The sequence below is a fragment of the Orbicella faveolata genome, unplaced genomic scaffold, assembly GCF_042242905.1.
Source record: "Orbicella faveolata isolate gen_17 unplaced genomic scaffold, um_ofav_v1 contig_35, whole genome shotgun sequence".
Classification (NCBI taxonomy): Eukaryota; Metazoa; Cnidaria; class Anthozoa; order Scleractinia; family Merulinidae; genus Orbicella; species Orbicella faveolata.
The window spans coordinates 27,425,420-27,443,375 of NW_028301564.1; the positions used below are offsets into that span (position 1 = coordinate 27,425,420).

At 40.8% G+C, this 17,956-nt stretch overlaps 1 protein-coding gene and 1 pseudogene across 2 annotated transcripts in view; one reads left to right on the top strand and one right to left on the bottom strand.

Annotated features, from left to right (window-relative positions):
- Positions 1-380, bottom strand: part of LOC110058200 (uncharacterized) — a 100,987-nt gene extending 100,607 nt beyond the window's left edge. The window contains exon 1 of the mRNA XM_089273050.1: positions 4-380. The gene's annotated coding sequence lies outside the window, so the exon portion shown is untranslated. The remainder of the gene's footprint in view (positions 1-3) is intronic.
- A 4,335-nt stretch (positions 381-4,715) lies between these two features.
- LOC149104091 (uncharacterized) lies at positions 4,716-17,441 on the top strand (annotated as a pseudogene). The gene is made up of 13 exons (XR_016202195.1): positions 4,716-4,734; positions 5,318-5,791; positions 6,753-6,870; positions 7,574-7,601; positions 8,213-8,285; positions 9,100-10,032; positions 10,463-10,603; positions 11,350-11,540; positions 12,607-12,729; positions 13,282-13,352; positions 13,684-13,724; positions 14,334-14,430; positions 16,686-17,441. The product of XR_016202195.1 is annotated as an uncharacterized LOC149104091 (transcript).
- The last annotated feature ends 515 nt before the right edge of the window (positions 17,442-17,956 follow it).

Sequence of the window (17,956 nt, forward strand, 5' to 3'; positions counted from 1 at the left end):
TACCCGATTGTTTGAACAACACGGTAAAGCTTTTGTGCAAAACCGTAAGCTCCTTTGTACAGTAGGCAAGAGATATCCAAACCCAGAGTAGAATCATCACGCAACTGCGAAATGCCCGACTCGAGTTCGATGACTCTGTAGATTCCTTTGAGTAAATCTGTAGAAAATCCTTGGAACCCATTGCGAATTACCCTGGTCCCAGAGGTTTTTCTTGATTTTTCTTCCTTTCGCGAAGCGGCAAACACGAGTCGCGAAGCGGCGAGAAAGAAAAACCTGTGATTGTGGTTACGTTGGACTTGAATCTCACTTTCATGCAGACGCCAGCTGTCAAACGCGTCAAATTGATAATTACAAAAGAGACCAATGGTAACTTAGCAATCACGTACTTATCAGATGCTAATGGTTTCCACTCTGGCCAGGGTCAACGCGCGTGTTTGCAAGAATTACAGTAATGTTCTCATCCGGAACGATCGCGAAGATTCCGTCTTGTTAAACATTACTAATTAGCATGTTTCTCCACTTACTCGTTTTGTAAGAAGGACTCGGGACTTCCGAATAGAGAGGCATAAGCTTCTTGTCTTCGCTGCTCAAACTGGCCACTGAAATGCCACGGTTTCGCAGTTCGCGGATATGAGAGTCCACGAGAGACTTAGAGGACACACAACCAAAATTGTGGCATGATGAGGGTATGAATAACCTGACAGGTACGGGTATTTGCAGACATCGGGAAGCAACTGAAATATAATTGATTTTCCATGTCCGGTTGGCAGTATGGCGAACAACACATCCTTGCGATGTATGACTGCGAGCAAGGCTTTCTTTGTATGTTCGGCGAGACTTTCAGTCTCTGGAAAACGCTCCTCGAGTACCGAAGTCAAATTTCTTCGAAGACACTGTCAGAAACATAATCCATGTCGAACACAGGCGAATCTTGAACGTGTATAAACTGAGAACTGAAGTATTTTGCAAACAAATTCCTTCCCTGGTAGTAAAATTTACCTCAAGAAGTGCAGAGACAGATATCCCCACCGTCCCCTCGGTATTACCAATCAAACGAACCAATCATATTGATTTGCGTGTTTGTAAAAATGTCAACCAATCCAAGCCCGAGGGTCAGATCCTGACCCTGGCGTCTGCATGAAAGTGAGATTCTGAGAGAAAGTGAGATTCTGCGATGGATTTCTTTTGAGTTGTGAAACTCGAGTGCACGATGCCCAGTGGATGGTACGTTTTTTTTTTCTTTCATACCGTTTAATGGCATGATTTTAAGGGAGTCCAGCTCGTTATCATCTCCGTTTCTTTTTGTGACCTCGGCGAAGGACTCGATACTCAGGACCTTGTCAAGTTCTTGCGGCGCCATTTGTTTCAAGATATTTCCAAGATGGCGGGACTAGCACCAGCTTCATAAGACGTTCATTCATTCATTGTTTTGTGGAGCGGGGCGTATTTTGACTATGTTTATTCACAGCGACAGAGTTGAGCTCTTTTGTTGCTTCGTTTGAAACTACCGGAAACCTGGACACATCTAACTTCTTGAGATGGCCCTGAATTTGTTGTTGTGTGGTTTTCGTTTGTTTATGTTTTACTGGACTCGGTATCATACGGATTTTGAGCAGATGTTGAAGAAAAATCGCCAAAAATATTCGTCAAAATGGACACTGAAAGTTGGAAACTTCCATTAAAGTAGGTGTTCAGCCTGAAGAAGCTCATAATCGTCATTTAGAAACTGTAATTAATTACATTCGTCAATTTTTTTTGGAAAAAAAAACAACAGTAACAACAAAGTTTTGGCAATAGTAGTTGCTAAATTCTCCACACAATGGCTTTTTGCCTCTCATTTTCCTGAAATTTTATTGTTTACTTTAAACTAATATTGAAATCTGATTGGTTGTTTTGTTTTACTGTGCCATTCTCAATGGCTGAGAAAAAGATGCGCTTTAGACCAAAAAATAGTGCGATTCGTGAATAAATCGCACCATTGAGAGCCAATCAGATTGCAAGGATAACCAGTGATTTCAAAATGGATTTAATAAAAGTCGATAATCACAAGATTTTCAACTGATTATCGATTTTATTGACAAAAATGCAGACAAATGTTTCAATCAGCTACGAAATTCAAGTAACCAAACCAATAATAGCTCCAATGACTTTTTTATGGAAGTGTAAACAGCTCTAAAGTAAATATGTATGGCATTAAAGTTAAATAGAAACCTGAACAACCAATGATCTAAATCAAATGAACTAAATCGCAATCTGTAACATAACTCAAACCAACCTAGTTCCCAGAGCCTCTCTAGGCGGGGGAGATGAGAGATCCTGGGAACTCGAAGTCGTGTTTCTTCGGGGGGACAGAACGGGCCAAAGTTTAGACTAGATGCAGGAAAAAATCGAGGCCAGCAAAGTAATTAAAAAGTTAAGTAAAGTAAACTGACATTTTGTTTTCATCAGTGTTTTTACTCAGTTCAACATTTGACAAATACAAGCTGCTACGACTCTCCTCCCTCTCCGCTAGGTTGGCTAAATTCGCCATACATCGTTTTTTGTATTTCCAATACTTGTCGATTGAAATCGATCAAAATCGATCAAAATCAATTATAATCGAACAAAGTCGACAATCACAATAAATTTTGTGATCGACTTTTTATCGATCTCCGATATTTGTCGATTGATTGGTATCGACAACGATCGACAATGATCGGTTTTTATCGAATATCGAAATTATCGACATTTTACGTCCTGCCGAAATACAAGTTAAAATGCGATGCAGTCGTACTCCACTCCTGCCTACTTCTCCGGATCAATGGTTGAAAAAAGTTTTAACATAAGAGATAAGCAGAGATGTCGGCAAACAATATTCGAAGGTGAGGTAACTTTTCGCTTCGTTATTGTCGACCGACCGTAGTATATGCATAGTCAATTACTGTGTGCGAACACAAGCTACGCAAATTTGCATATTTCGTACTAGTGAAATCATAGAAAATTCTTCGACAAGATCTTGAAAAGAGGTTCAGTATACTTTCAGCTAAATGAACACATTTCTACTTCACTGTTATTTTGAATGAGATGTCCATTTTACGCCCAGTTCAGCCATGCTTCTGTCGTGCCGAACTAAATTGCAATTAGGTTTGACTGTAGCACGGCAGCACATCAGACGGGATGTTACTAAAACTGGTAACGGGCAACGGGCAACGGGCAACGGGCAACGGGCAACGGAGAACAGGCAACGGGAGTCTTGGAACGAGTGTACAGCGAGAACCCACCTTAGAATTCAACATGGCGGACAAAGGAAAGGAAAAGGGAACAATTTGGGGGAAATGTGAGGAGTGTTACGGCTGTAAACGTGAGTTTCTACCGGCTGTGCCCCAGAGTCCAATATGGTCCTCGGATAAACAAAGCATGAGATAGCGCCTGGGGAGAAAATCGAATCGGTGTTACCACATGCTACCCCAATCGATCAGCACAAAATACAGACTGCAGACTGCAGAGCGGGTACAAAATGCAGACTAGTTACAAAACTGCAGACTGGGTACAAAACACAGACAGAGAATAAAGACTGTTATTCGTCTGATACGTGACAACATGTCATTTGAAAACATACCGAGTGTCACGCAGTCGCTTTTCCGCCGTTATCTTTCACCAGCATTAGCATTATTGTGGAACATTCCTTGCTCGTTTCTGCACATATTTTGTCTTTAACAAAGCGGCCGGGCCACATGTTATTTATCTGCTGCTCACCTGATTTGCCAGCCGACTTGCCGGTCTCCGAAAGGCCGCCATGCTAGCTGCCGAATGCGAAGACAGCGGACGACCCACGTTTAAAGATGGTCATGCGTTATGTCACTTGTCCTCGGTATCATATTGCGAGGGGTATCGAATCTTTCCATTAAATTTGAAAGTGCTCACAAAATTTGGCCTCTGCTCGAATTGCTCGCAAAAATTAAATGAGTGCTCGCTTGCTCGTGCTCGCTCCTTCGTGCTCGCAAAATTTTTGTACCTGCTCGCATGCTCGGATTCTCGTTAAAATTCTCTGCCGTCTAGCGGAAGCATAATTTGCAGCTTGAAACAAAAATTGATGCTGGAGACAGTGTTTCCCGTATGGCAAAACTGGGAAACATTGGGGAAACATGCACGAGCTATGAAGACTATGAATGTTTCTGGAAAAATGCTTCTTCGTTTTGTTGACGTTTTATTGAAACTGACCGGCCAAAGTTCAGTCCCAGGTAGTAGGGTAACCCTACCTGGAACATTTTGCCCGTAAACGCAGACTATCTTTGTTTGACCCTCTTGGAAGGGTAACTCTAGTGAGAGGGTTACCCTACCCTCCAGGACCCTAATTGCTTGTAAATAAGGCCTTAGAAAACTTTAGAACTCCTTTAGCGTCCGCCTAATGACTCACGTGAAACTAATATATACGTGACGTAATTTTGCATCAAACGGCATCAAACAAGGCATATGTAAGCTGCTGAGAATGCCTTACTTGAAACGCGACAAGATCTTAGCGTGTTGTCTAACTTTGCGTCTGTTGTCCTGTTTTGGCGCGCACAAAGTGAGAAGATATGAGTAGACTATGAAGGCTTGAAATTCTATATAAGAACGGGAAGAAGCCAGTGCAAGAATTACTCCATTGTAAGAAAATACATAATTATGCATATTCCAGGTTTTCCTCACAGACTTTAGGTCTGAAATTTGTTCCACGAACGCGCGTTTGATATGAGATGGTTGACAGCCAACGAGGCGAGTAGCGCGCGAGTTGGCTATAATCATTTCACATCCAACAAGCGCGTGTGGAATAATTGTTTTATTAAAAACGCCCCCCAAAATATAGAAAACTAAAAGGAAATAAAGATAAAAACGCCTCAAAAAAATCACGCGAACGCTTTCCATATTTGTAGAGCGTAGCATACTGGCTCATAACCTATGATGGCTAAGCCAATGAAACTGCGGAATTGCATTATCCAATGATCCAGTTTTTAATAAAAATAAATAGGCCTCTCGAGAAATGTATGCTTAGGTAAATGGCGTGCTTTCTCTCGACCAGCTTCTCAAAAGAGACAATGCATTCCGTATAAACTTTTGTAATTATTAAGTTGTGAATTTTATCATTTTATTGTTATTATCACTTCAATCTGTATAATTGAAATTAGTAAATATAAAAGAAATAACAGAAGTAAAACAAAATGGGCCGAGCCTTGTCTGGCGTTTCTGCAAATGAAACAAAAAAAAAAAACATACGATTTGATTAAAACAAAATTAGATGGAATTTCGTTCAATTTACATTAAACGAACTTGATTTTAACTTCCTTTTTTTACCGGTAAGTTCTCCCCGAGAGCCCAACAATATTGAACACAAACAAGGTTGTTCGCTACGCCAACCGGACGCTACAGTGGTCAGCAGTTTACAGTATAGGAGTCTGGGTGACGTTGTACACAGTCTGGCACCGAGTTGAGCACGTGACCAAGGACAGAGTGGCACACGACAAACCAAGGTTACGCGAAAATGTTACTGGTCTTGTGTACCGCAAAGAACTTACCGCTGACACATCTTACTTGTTCACCGTAACAGCTTGGAATCGATGGGGGCAGAGTTTGTTAGAAAGAGACAAAATGTTGTCCATATCAACCGATTTTCCAGATAGCGCTGGTAGGATACCATTGTTCTCTATGTTTCAATGTTTAACGTTTACTGACCCTTTGCCACGTCCAAGACGCATAAAAAATCAAGAGGAATTAACTCCTCAGATAACGAGAAAAGTAATGAGAGAAAACTTCATTCTTATTGTTATATCTCTTAGTTAGTACGCGCGCTGTGATTGGTCAATTTAGTGGGCCGCATTCTCCTGAACGGCCCGCTAAAATTTGAAAGTTAATTTTGTTTTGTTGTTTTGTTTTCGACCTGTTTCGTGATTTATCGCCAAGTGTTCTTAACTTTTATAGCAAGTAAAAGTTCAAAACTTTCCTCTACGTTGTGTATTAAAGCGTGCTAACGACTTAAAAACGATTTAAAATTGACTCGCTTTGCTTTCGAGGTGCGTCAGAAATTTAAAGCCGTTCCGCGTAAATAGAAATCCTTCCCAAACCCGTCATACACACAGTAGAGATATAATAAATATCGTACTAACCTCGTCTTCTCAGTCCACACTTTAAGTTAAGGATCCTCGTTTTTCCCCTTCGATTTATGATATCCGCGCGCTTCGCGCTTGCTTCGGTCATAAATCGATGATGAAAACACTTAGTCCGTAACTTACAAATACGGACCTCGAACTCGGTTAGCAAGAGCTATGTGTATGATTACTCTCGACTCAATTCAAGAACGCAAAAATCATTCAATATTAACTTAACAAGGATTTGGTAAAACAAAGATCTACATGTGCATATGTACCTACAAATGTTTGCATCTTAGTGGTGCAAGTAAAAAATCGATCGTTTTAAAAAACTGTCGATCGTATATCGTTACAGTTAGTAATATGACGACCGAAAAGTGGAAACTTTTCAAGTTTTCATCTTAAGTTTTCTCTATAGCCTGCTCCTCGCTCATTTCACATACATCCAATAGATGCAAGCGATGCCCGTGGTAGGAGGGTGACCCTCCATACCCACCCACCCCAGGTTAGGTAACGTTTCGGGCTTTAGAATCAGTAACATTGCCAAATTGTCTCAGGGGAGTGGGAAAGATGTAATGTCTCACTAGAATATAGTGCTGATACATGCTGCTTTTTTTCTTTTATTCAGAACACTTTCGTTTTTGTTTACAGTTTCGACTGAGCATAGACCTTCAGTCACACCGTTTGACAGCAACAATGAAAAGTCTGATTCCACAGGGAAGGAAGTCATCATCTGGGGCGCCGTTAGTGCGTTTTTGTGCATACCGATGTTAGTGGTGGTGGTTCATTTTGCACGAAGACAGCGTAAAAGAAGAAAAGGAAAATATTAGAGTAAGTAAATATCTGTAATGCCTTAGGAGAACCGTCTTTGGATATTTTCCCGTTAACGTCAGAGTAGAAAAGATTTTAGATGACTTAAATGAAATATTTTGTCAGACTGTGTAAACAATTTGCCCGGCAGCGTTCGTTATAATCCTGATCACTCCTGGCTTAACGGTGAACCACTACATACATGCATTCTTTATTTGGTAAAGCAGGTCAATAAATGGCAGCAAATGCTGATGAGGACTTGCTCTAACAACAGTAAATAACAAATAACTACACGCAAAAGTAAGTGAGAAAAACAGTTTACAGATGTAATATCCAGCTAGCCCACTTGTTCAAAGAGTGGAGCAATCTCAACCAGTATCGTAAGAATTGTTCCTTACCGGTAAACCTTATTAGGTAGTTTATCAGGAGCGAACAAATGAAAGCTTATTTTTCTGGCTGATAAGAGCGCGCTGTTAAATGGTTTTAGATGGGCATTGATGCATGAAGTAAGTCTGTACAGTTACCATTTGCTTATGAGGCAAAATTTTGACCCCTTCAGTATGGACAGTATGGTCTAAGTTCTCGTAAGCGACCACCTCCCGTGCGCGACCACCTAGGCTTGACATGAAGTATAATGAATAACTTTTGTCCGTTTCTTCCAGATCAAACAGGGCACCAAAACGTAAAAGGGTATGTACTGTTCGTCAAGAGCAAGGATGGTTAAAGATAGAGAAGATTGACAAGGATTACAAACGACGAACTTAAAAAACTTAGGCTAAGATTTTTAAGATGCCCAAACCATGACGTAGCTCCTTTAAAAGCAATGGTCACACAAGTTTGGCCAAAAATCTCATGTGCGCATGTGCGCACCTAACTTTATCGAATGGCAGCTCTTTCGTCCTGATTTGGTCTAACCACGGAGATGTGAGATCGGTGGCATCCCCATAACCAGTCCAATACTTTGAAATCTTAATTAGCTTGTCCATTACTGTCATTGGTCCTCTCAGGTAGTTTAGGCGTGTAATATCTGGATGGAGGTAACCCTCTTTAATAGGAGAGTCTGTAGCCATGTTAGCGAATCAAACCCAATAGTTGACACATAAAGCAACAGGCAGTTGATCGCTTGAGGTAGAGAGAGGTATCTCAGAGCAATTTTTTAATATGGTGCCATTTCACAGAAGCCAGATGTTTTTGACTTTTGCTCTGGTGTGAATTCTCGGCCAACCTCTTGAAATAATCAGACATGAACAGATGCAAGCTAAGTAACAAATTATGAGTTGGAATTTGTTCTGTTATCACAGGATAACTCCATTTATGTATTCTGCCCCTCACACTTATTCGTTCACATCAGAAGAGGATGTTGCTTCTGTGGCGGTAAGTCAAGTTTCAAATCAAGAGTTCTTTTTAGATAACACCCCAGGTTTAGAAATCCCAGGAGAGTCTAGAAATAGCCAATCCTGTGACGTGAAATTAGGTCACGTGAACAGCCCGAGAAGCTTTGCGCGTACTTGCATTTTCGACGAAAACATCCATGCAACGCGCGCGGTAACATTATCCGCGGAGGAACTGGATGCAATGTCTTAAAATAACGTGAAAGAGATTACATTGGGAATAAGGCCTGTATGGGAGATCAACTCTCTGATCCTTTCATTCGCTCTTGTTTAGTTACTTCAACACTTTACAGATTGGTAATATTTAAAAGTGAAACCTTTCTGGTTAATCATTTGTCACTAGATGTGGTAGGAGCTCGTGCGGGATTTATAACCAATATGCTCGGATATTTGTCCTTACATGTTCCTCGAAGCTCACAGTTTTCCGCGAGTGAAGCTCGAAGAAAACTGTGAGCATCGAGGAACAGATGATGTCCGAGAACAAATATCGTAGCATATTTTCAGTAAAGTCAACTGGGGCTATTGTGTTTATTATCCTTCAAATGTTTTCGCCACGAAGGGGAAAAACCACTCAGATATTCCCAAATTTAAGCTGGGGCATATTCAGTCACGTGACGTGTTTAGACCAATCGCGTGCGGGCGAAAATATTTGATGGATTATAACGTGGGATATTTGTACTCGTTTCGCGTCTTTTTTGACGCCTCTGTTAAAATGCAAAGCGTGTCGCACTTGGCCCTCTTTCAGAGCAATCAGCGTCTTACCGCTGACTGGAGTCGTAATTTTTTGCAGATTTAAGGTACTGCCCATGAAAGTGGATCCGTAACACTAGTGGAATCTAAATTAAGTATCCCAGAATCACCGTCGATTTTACAAGAACTGACAGCATCAGTGAGAAACACGCAACGGGGTTCCAACCAATCAAGAACAGGAGAATGCTTTTTACTAACAGCAGCTCAATCTGAATTGAACGCAACAACTCCTGACTGTAGGTCTCACGAAGCACTCTCGACGTTTACTCCTCACAGGAGTGGTAAAAGGAGTCAACAGAATCAAAAGATCCACAAGCCTGTCATCCACGAAAGAAGATATCCTGCAAAGACGAAAATTGCCATGGAAACGGAAGAGGTTAGTGCACTTGGTGTTGTGCGAGAGGTAAATCAAGAATGCAGGAAAATCCAGATACCTGAAACGGACGGTTATCTTCAACCAGTGGACCCTGATAACATGCAAGGCGAAACCATTAACACAGGCATGCGCCATGGAAAAGTTCAAACCCAACCCCCCAAGCGCCCTCAACCTAAACCAAGAGTCAAAAGTTTGAGAAGAAGAGAAACCGGCAACTTGTTTCAATGCAAGCATTCGACGTTAACTGGAACACTCTCAGATACACTCTCAAATCCCTTACATGACAAAGAGGTAGCTCAACACTGCGCAAGCGTCAACCCTACTGACCAATCAAATCACGTCATTCCTAAAACGAGAACCCGTCACTTACAGGAGCACGGATATCAGAATGAAACTTTTTACCAGAACTCATTGCGGCCTCCTGGCGAGATCAAGTCACCATACACGCCAGTGCTCTCTGACACCAATTGGGAAGTGTCACGTGATTAGCTATCCTTGTTTGAAAGGATCGGTGGTGGTTCGTTTGGTCAAGTGCGGAAGGGCGCTGCGTTTGACGTGGCGGGTGACAAAGAGTGGTCCGCTGTAGCTGTTAAAATGTTAAAAGGTAACTAAAATAACATTAAATTATTGTAGAAATAGCATCAACTCGGAGACATATAAAATATTAAGATATATTTATTAGGTCAGTTATAAACTTTTAACTGACTTAAAATTAAAGTAATGCGTTTTGTCAAATCAATGTCTGTTTATTCACAGCTATTCATTACTTATTTCATGGTTTCCAGAGAAATTAAGGAAAGATATTTATATCACCTAGAATAGTGGAACGCAGCCTTACGGTCACCCCTTTACGGCCACTTCGTTATAGCGGTCACTTTATCACCAACCGGCTACAGTGACTAACTGAGCTTTTGCTTGGGCCAGGATAAAGTGGCTGTTATATATTGCGAGGTGGCCGTATTAACGAGGTGGCTGTAAGGCGGTGTTCTACTGTAGTAATATTAATGTCCGCACTTATGATACATCTGTTACAGAAAATTCGTCGAAATCAGATCTCAGGGATCTCTTGTCTGAGCTGGACTTGCTGAAGAAACTTAAACCTCATCCAAACGTGATTCAATTGCTGGGCTGTTTTACTAAGGACGTCATTCGATGTAAAGGAAGAAAAGAATTTAGTGAGTTTGTAAACCATTGAAATTATTATAACTGTTATAATGGTCAATAATAGTCATAATCACCATTTTTAAAGAGAAATTTTAAGTCGCTAAAATCTGAGGAGAGGTCATACAATTAGGCAATACTTAAAAAAATAGAAAACATGTTCCGTACGCGTTTCTATCGAGTCATACAAACACAAGTGGAAGTTTAGGAGAGCGAGAAATGCTCAACATGAGTCGACAGGCGAATGCTCCCACGACTTTTTCGAGTTCTCCAAAACGTTCACTAGTGTTTCTATCACCCAATAGAAACACGGAGAACATGTTTTCTATGTCTGTTAGTAGCCACCGCGACGAAAACAAGAAAACAACTTGTTTACTTTCATCACCAAAATGTAAATTCTCAACCAATCAGAGCGCGTATTTTCTTTGGGCTATTTTCTAATCTATTCCAATGAAGTAGCCTGCGTGACTGGCGGTGTTCTTGTTCGCTCGAGTGACAAAACCGTTAAATCGAGTTACACAAGCCGCTCCTCACGTACCATTATCCTCGCAGCCAAGACGCTCTCCCGCCGCCAAATTTGCCCCAGCGCGAACAATCCCACCAGCTACGCAGGGTACTTTAGAAAAAGGGAAATTGATGCTGATGACACTACTTTTGAATTGTAAGCTCAGTTGACCTCCCTGCACGGAAAGAGACGTCTGTTTTGTTATTAGATCGTCAGTTTGAAGCAACAGATGACTTTATGGTTCTTTACCCACAGGGCCGCCTCTGGTCATCCTGGAGTTTGTTCCTCACGGGGATCTTCTGGGATATTTAAAGAAAAGCAAAGGAGAAACAGATGATTATTACAACTTAAGAGGTGCGGACGTTCCACAGAAAATACCAACACAACAACTTTACAAATTCGCATCTGATATCGCTCGGGGGATGGAATTCATCTCGGCTCAGAAGGTCTGTTGTAGTGTAGAGATTTGTGCTATCGAATGTTACTAGTAATATCGCTTTCATACCTTTTTCCTTCCTGTTTCTTCCATTTCTCTTTCGCTTATGTACTGTTCTCATATTTGTGACGCATTTATTTCAATACTCAAAGTTTAACAGACGCACATTTATAATTTATTTCTTATAATTTACTTCTTATATAGCGTTGTTTCTTCTTCGACCATAACCCTATGTGGGTATAGGGCCAGACATTCTCCTTCGCCATGTCACACGGTCACGAGCAGCCACTGTTGCCTCGCTCCATGAGCCAAAACCCAATGCTGTTCTTTCTTTTTCTGCGGTTCTCCGCCAAGTCTCTTTCGGTCTGCCACGACTTCTTCTTCCCTCTGGGGCCCATATTAATGCTGTCTTGGGATGTTTATTTGGATCCATTCTGAGAACGTGGCCGATAAACTTCCAGCGCCGCCGGAAGATTTGCTCACTGATGGTACTGATGTTGGCCCGCTTTCGAATCTCCTCATTTGATATTTTCATAGGCCAATAGATCTTCATAAGCCTTCTCAGACTTTTATGTAGAAACACGTCTAGCTTGGTCGCATCTCTTTTAGTCATACGCCATGTTTCACAACCGTATAACAGACTAGCTATAACGTTGGACTTAAAGGTTTAATAATGATAATAAATATTTACAGGGGTAAGATAAAAATACGTACAAAGATAAATAACTGCTAAATGCACTTTTGCAAATTTAATTTGGCCACATCTCAGGAGGGAACAGTGACTGCATGCCAATCTGAGGCGGTAGAAGATTGGGTTATGCAAGAAGTAGCCATATTAAGGGTTTTATTGAACTGAAAATGAACCGGCAGATAACATACTTTTCAATTCGTCGCGTTCGAAACAAGACGAAAACTGCGGTGGGTATCATCTCACGGTTGCTTGTGGACCAGTTACTGGGAACAATATGGCTTCTCATAGTCTGTTTTCAGTGTTGACAAGCCACTGCGGAACATACAAGACTCACCCAGATTGTTTCCTCTCTTTTCTAAAGTGGCAAATGTTTTACTCCCTACAGCTCATTCACCGAGATCTGGCCGCGAGGAACGTGTTAGTTGGTGAAGGCCTGCGATGTAAAATCACAGATTTTGGAATGGCGAGAGATCTGGGGCGAAATGAAATTTATGTCAGAAGGTCTAACGTAAGTACGCATGCGTGGTGAGTGCTTATCTTATTTGGTTAACTGTGGCAAAGTTCCCAAGATTATTTCACTTCTCAGAACGTGCAGAACGTTAGCAGCAAATTCCCTAAAGCTAATTGGCGAATGTGAAGCACGAGTGAGCGAGCGAGATCTGGGAAACGGACGAAGGAGAAGAGAATCCAAAAGGGAACAAAACATGGGGCCTGTGGGAACTTCCGTTAACCATGCTGATCATTGAGAGTATTGCTGTCTGGTTTCACCGCAATTGATTCCTAATTTCATTATTGTAGAGGTTAAGTCCTTCTGCGCGGCTTGCGACTCTGTCGCCCTAACGTATTCAACAACGCCTGGGGGATCTCCTATATAAAATGGACGGGAATGTTCGTGGTACCTTTTAGGGGTTAAAAAATCGGTTTTGGTTCCTCTCAGGGTGCTCAGCCTCAAACATTCCACAGCGGGAACTTTTGCGGCACTGTTTTTCGAGTTTCATCTGCACCAGCCATTTGTATCTTTTATTTTGTTTATTTTTGGTTTTATTGTCATTAATTCAAGGGACTGATGCCTGCAAAATGGATGGCAGTTGAGTCATTAACAAGTCAAGTTCATACCACAAAAAGTGATGTGTAAGTTGAAAGAGATCAAGGTTGGCATTTCGAGGCTACACGATTGGCTTGAGAAACTCGCGCCTCCTTTCTATCCAGTCAGAAGTGAAATCAAAACCAATCGTGACTCGTTCGCACACGTTTTCTCGCGTTTCGCGTCAGTTACATGTGTTTTCTTAAAGTTTTGATTGATTCATTGGATCGTCTGTGTCCTTTGTGATTAGCCAGAGTGATTACTTTGGTTTTGGTTTTACAACACTCAATTGAAAACCGCTCCGTGTTGTGTCATGAATTAGCATGTATGCTAAAGTATTTTGACGCTTGAAAAAGGTTATTTCATTTCATTTCATAGGTGGAGTTACGGTATTGTCCTGTATGAGATTTTTACTCTCGGTGAGTAATTTCTTGTATGCGGTTCTGAAAACATTTCTAGCACCCATTCTCGAATAAGCCCCTCCCTCCCTCCCTCCCCCGCCCCCCGCACTAGTAAAGACTTAGCTTAAATTAAAACCGTTGGAATCAGTTTATAGTACAGTGGAACCCCGTCAATCCCGGGTCACCAAAGGGCCAGAAAAATGAGTTGGTCGCATTAACGGGGTGGCCGTAAGGCGGGGTTTCACTGTTATTGAGAAAGACAATCCAACCCCGGATGCTTAGGCGAAGCCCACGACTAAGTTCCGTGGCCAGGAAATACAATATTCGACAGTTTGGAACCGACAAGACTAAAACACCTGCATCAATTTCCTACTCGTAAAACCGCTAATGACAGCTTGGCTTTCACGATCAAGCTAAGCAAATTTTTATTGTAATTTTTTGTACTTTGAGCGGTTAAGGACGTCCAAAAGGTAGACTTGGAGCTGTACAAAGCAGAATTTAAATGTAGTTTATACAACTGTACTTTTCGGTTCTTGAACTAGACCCCTAGCATGAGCTTGTTGAGCTCATTTCTTCTGTATCTTCAGAGTCGACAACGCCTTAATAAGCGATTTGAAACGTTTCCAGGAGAAAATCCTTACGATGGAATGACCGGAGAAGAAGTTTTTACCTTCGTGGCAAGCGGTCACAGATTACCAAGGACTCCGGCCATGAGCTCAGACTTGTATGTATAATGAATTATCGCCGGTTTACCGAAAGTGTTTCTCACTTATCCCACCTTGTGATTGCTAAGAACTTCTCTGGCAGCGTCCACACTACGCCGGATCGGAGGAATTGGAAAACAGCTTTATTTCTAAGGTTAGGCCTACCGTCCACACTAATACATTATGTTAAAAGCCCTAAAACTCGCCTGGATCCCGAGACTGTTGCGGACTTCGGACAATAGTAATTGGTGTATTATTCCAGAGCACTATTTCAGAAGAAAGGGAGGGTTAAACTTTCTACTAAGGTGCAACTACGACACAAATTATTCGAAAGATCTCCCGCCCTTCTATAAGAAGATACTAGACTTCTTCAACGAATTAAAAACTCTTTACTCGTATGATCAAAAACAGGGGTTAGTATTGTTTAATAACAAAGATATATTGGTGGACGGGAAACCCATCTTCCTTAGTGAATGGTTTAAAAAGGGTATTCTATCAATTAATGACCTATTGAATGAAAGTGGCAATTTTTTAACATTCCGCGAGTTTTGGGATAAATATTCCTGTGAATCCAATTTTTTACAGTATCGTCAAGTTGTTAGTGCTATTCCGGAACGCTTAAGGTCTCTAGCCAAGTGCTCCGACATCATCAACAAATCATTTTTTACCGGAAATAATAATATCTTTTCCCTCAACGAATCGACACAAATTAATCTGCACAAGGCTAAGTCAAAGGACTTTTATAATTTGCTTAACGTCAAGATTCACACCGAAGATCAAACGGGCCCTAAACGTTGGAGCGAAAAACTCTCTTTAAAAAGGGACGTGTGGACTAAGATCTTTAAATCACTAAAAAATATTTGTAAGGAAACTAAACTCAAAGAGTTCCAATTTAAATTAATCCATAGAACGATAGTAACTAAGAAAGAACTATTCAGATTTGGTATTAAGGCGGACGATGAATGTCTATACTGCGGAGATAAAGATTCAATTGAGCACTCTTTTATCGAATGTATGTTTACCAAATTGTTTACCCAAAAAGTCTTGAGCTGGTTCAACCAAGTGAATGCGTGTCAAATTTCTCCTACCACAGAGGAGACCTTGTTCGGTATTACTGCAAGCTCCCACGACATAGCAATAATACGGAAATTCAACTACACCACCTTATTTATGCGCCATTATATTTATTCAATGAAGTTAAATAGCCTGGCCATCTCCATTCAGGATTTTATCAGTAAGCTACACATTAAATACAAGCTTGAAAATTTGTCTTAATTAAATGTTTTAGTGAGAAGTACTCCTCCCTCCTCAAAGTCAATATACAGTATAACGTATTGTAAGTAACTGTATGTACAGCAAGTAACGTAAGTAGAGTATTATATTGTTAGCAGTGTAAGTAGCCCGTATTGCAAGTAATTGTATTTTCTGTAAGGAACTGTATTGAGTATTGTATTGCCAGCATAAGTGACCCGTATTGTAAGTAACGTAAGTATTGTAGAACTGTGTTTTGTAAATTAAAATTATTAAAAAAAAAAAAAAAAAAAAAAAAAAAAATAATGAATTATCGCCGGTTCACCGAAAGTGTTTCTCACTTATCCCACCTTGTGATTGCTAAGAACTTCTCTGGCAGCGTCTACACTACGCCGGATCGGAGGAATTTGAAAACAGCTTTATTTTTACGGTTAGGCCTATACCATCCACACTAATCCTTAACCAAAACAGGGGTTTTCGAAAACACTCGTTAAACGGAGGAATTTGAAAATGCCAGCTTTTCGATCGTTTTCGTGTGAACGGAAACATTTTGAAAACGGAGCTTTTCGAAAACGATGACGTCACGATAATCATATGATTTCCCTGACCGAGTTTTCCTCAAACACAAATCCAAAATGGCCGGTGATTGTTGCGTTTTTACATTCCTCCGGCGCACTGTGGACGGAAAACATTTGATGCGTTTTCAAAGTGAAACCACCGTTTTCCAATTCCTCTTGCGTAGTGTGAACGGGGCCTCTGATGTCAATCCTCCTCGTTAAAGTGCTGTTGCTGGGGCCAGAAGTCCTTTTCACTCTATTGGATTGGATCTCAAACTTATAAAAGTCTAGTTTCCTTAGCGCGCAGCGACTCTTCCGGGATGGGAATCTTGTATGTCCATCGCATGTTACTGCAACATTTTCTTGGGGCATCATCTTGGAAAACATGTAGTAAGAAAAAGTGTCTTTCTGCGTTATATTCAACAATATCGTGATTTGCTGTAATGTAGTGTTTTTTTTTCCGGTAGGTATAATCTTATGAAGCAGTGCTGGCATGAGAACCCTTCCGAACGGCCGGCATTTGGCTCAGTCGAGGATTGGATAGAAACTTTTACTTATGACCACTGACGACAGGAAAAGATCTCCTAGCTTCCCATTGTTAGACTGGTCTTCAACGGAAGCGTGTGGAATTGATTACCATTTGTAAAAATGTATTTTATAACAACATCGAGGCTGAAATTCGCTAAATTTTAAGAGTATTTTAAGAACAAAGCCGAGGCTAACATTTTAAAAAGAATATAATTTTTTATGTTGAAAACTTGTAAATACAATTAAAAGTGTCTAAAATTATTCCTTTCTCTAAACGGGAAAACTAGCCAAAAAGTATCAAAAACAGCAATAGCCATTTGTTTGACGCTAGTAACAAGAAGTTACGTGCGTCATATTAGGCTTTAATGCCTGCAAACTGGCTCCAAAATTACTTTAACACCATGCAGACACCAAGTATATTCAAAAACAAAAATGTCATACGTTATAATCTAAGAATATTTACGAGATTATTTTCAGACTAAAATCGGCAGAAAAATAAGAGTATTCAACCTCGGCCGGAAAAACAGTATTCTTATGAAAAAAGAGTGTATTATAAAGAAGCAATCTGATCACCTCCCTACGCGTTAAAATTCAGGCTAGTCATGCCATTACGATGGACCGTTTGTTAAAAGTTTAGCCGATTTGCCAGATAATTAGAGAACTGTTTTCTGCTAAGTAGAAAACTTTTCCGGTAGGTCTGGTAAGTACTGGTGTCGTTTAATTTAAAGGTTATCGGCTAATCTCCCCGTCTGTTTGTTCCGACTATGAAACTGAAAATCAAAATCATTACGACAATCTTAAGCCGCCAGTAGGGGCGTTAAAGGACCCTAGTCAGCCACACCTTTGTTTTTGTTTTCATGCGAGCGTTTGGCTATTGTGTTTTATTCGGAGCATGTCGAAACGAAGGAAATCACAATAAAACTACTAAAGGTATAAAAATTAAACATACTTTCAGGAACACAACTTGCAGTAAAGTAATAAGAGTTCGCTTCACCGTTCAATATCAATAAGTTCGATAGCATCGAAAATGGTGGAGGCTGACTAGGGTCCCCTTTGCTACTGAGTTCAATAACACCTACAAACTAGCGACACGTACATACGCCCAAGCCACAACAATAAACTTTTAACAACGACATTGGCCTTGAATTGTAATGCATTTTACAATTAAGGGACGGACCATGGTATTTTTTTAAGGGCGGGGGGTTGGCCA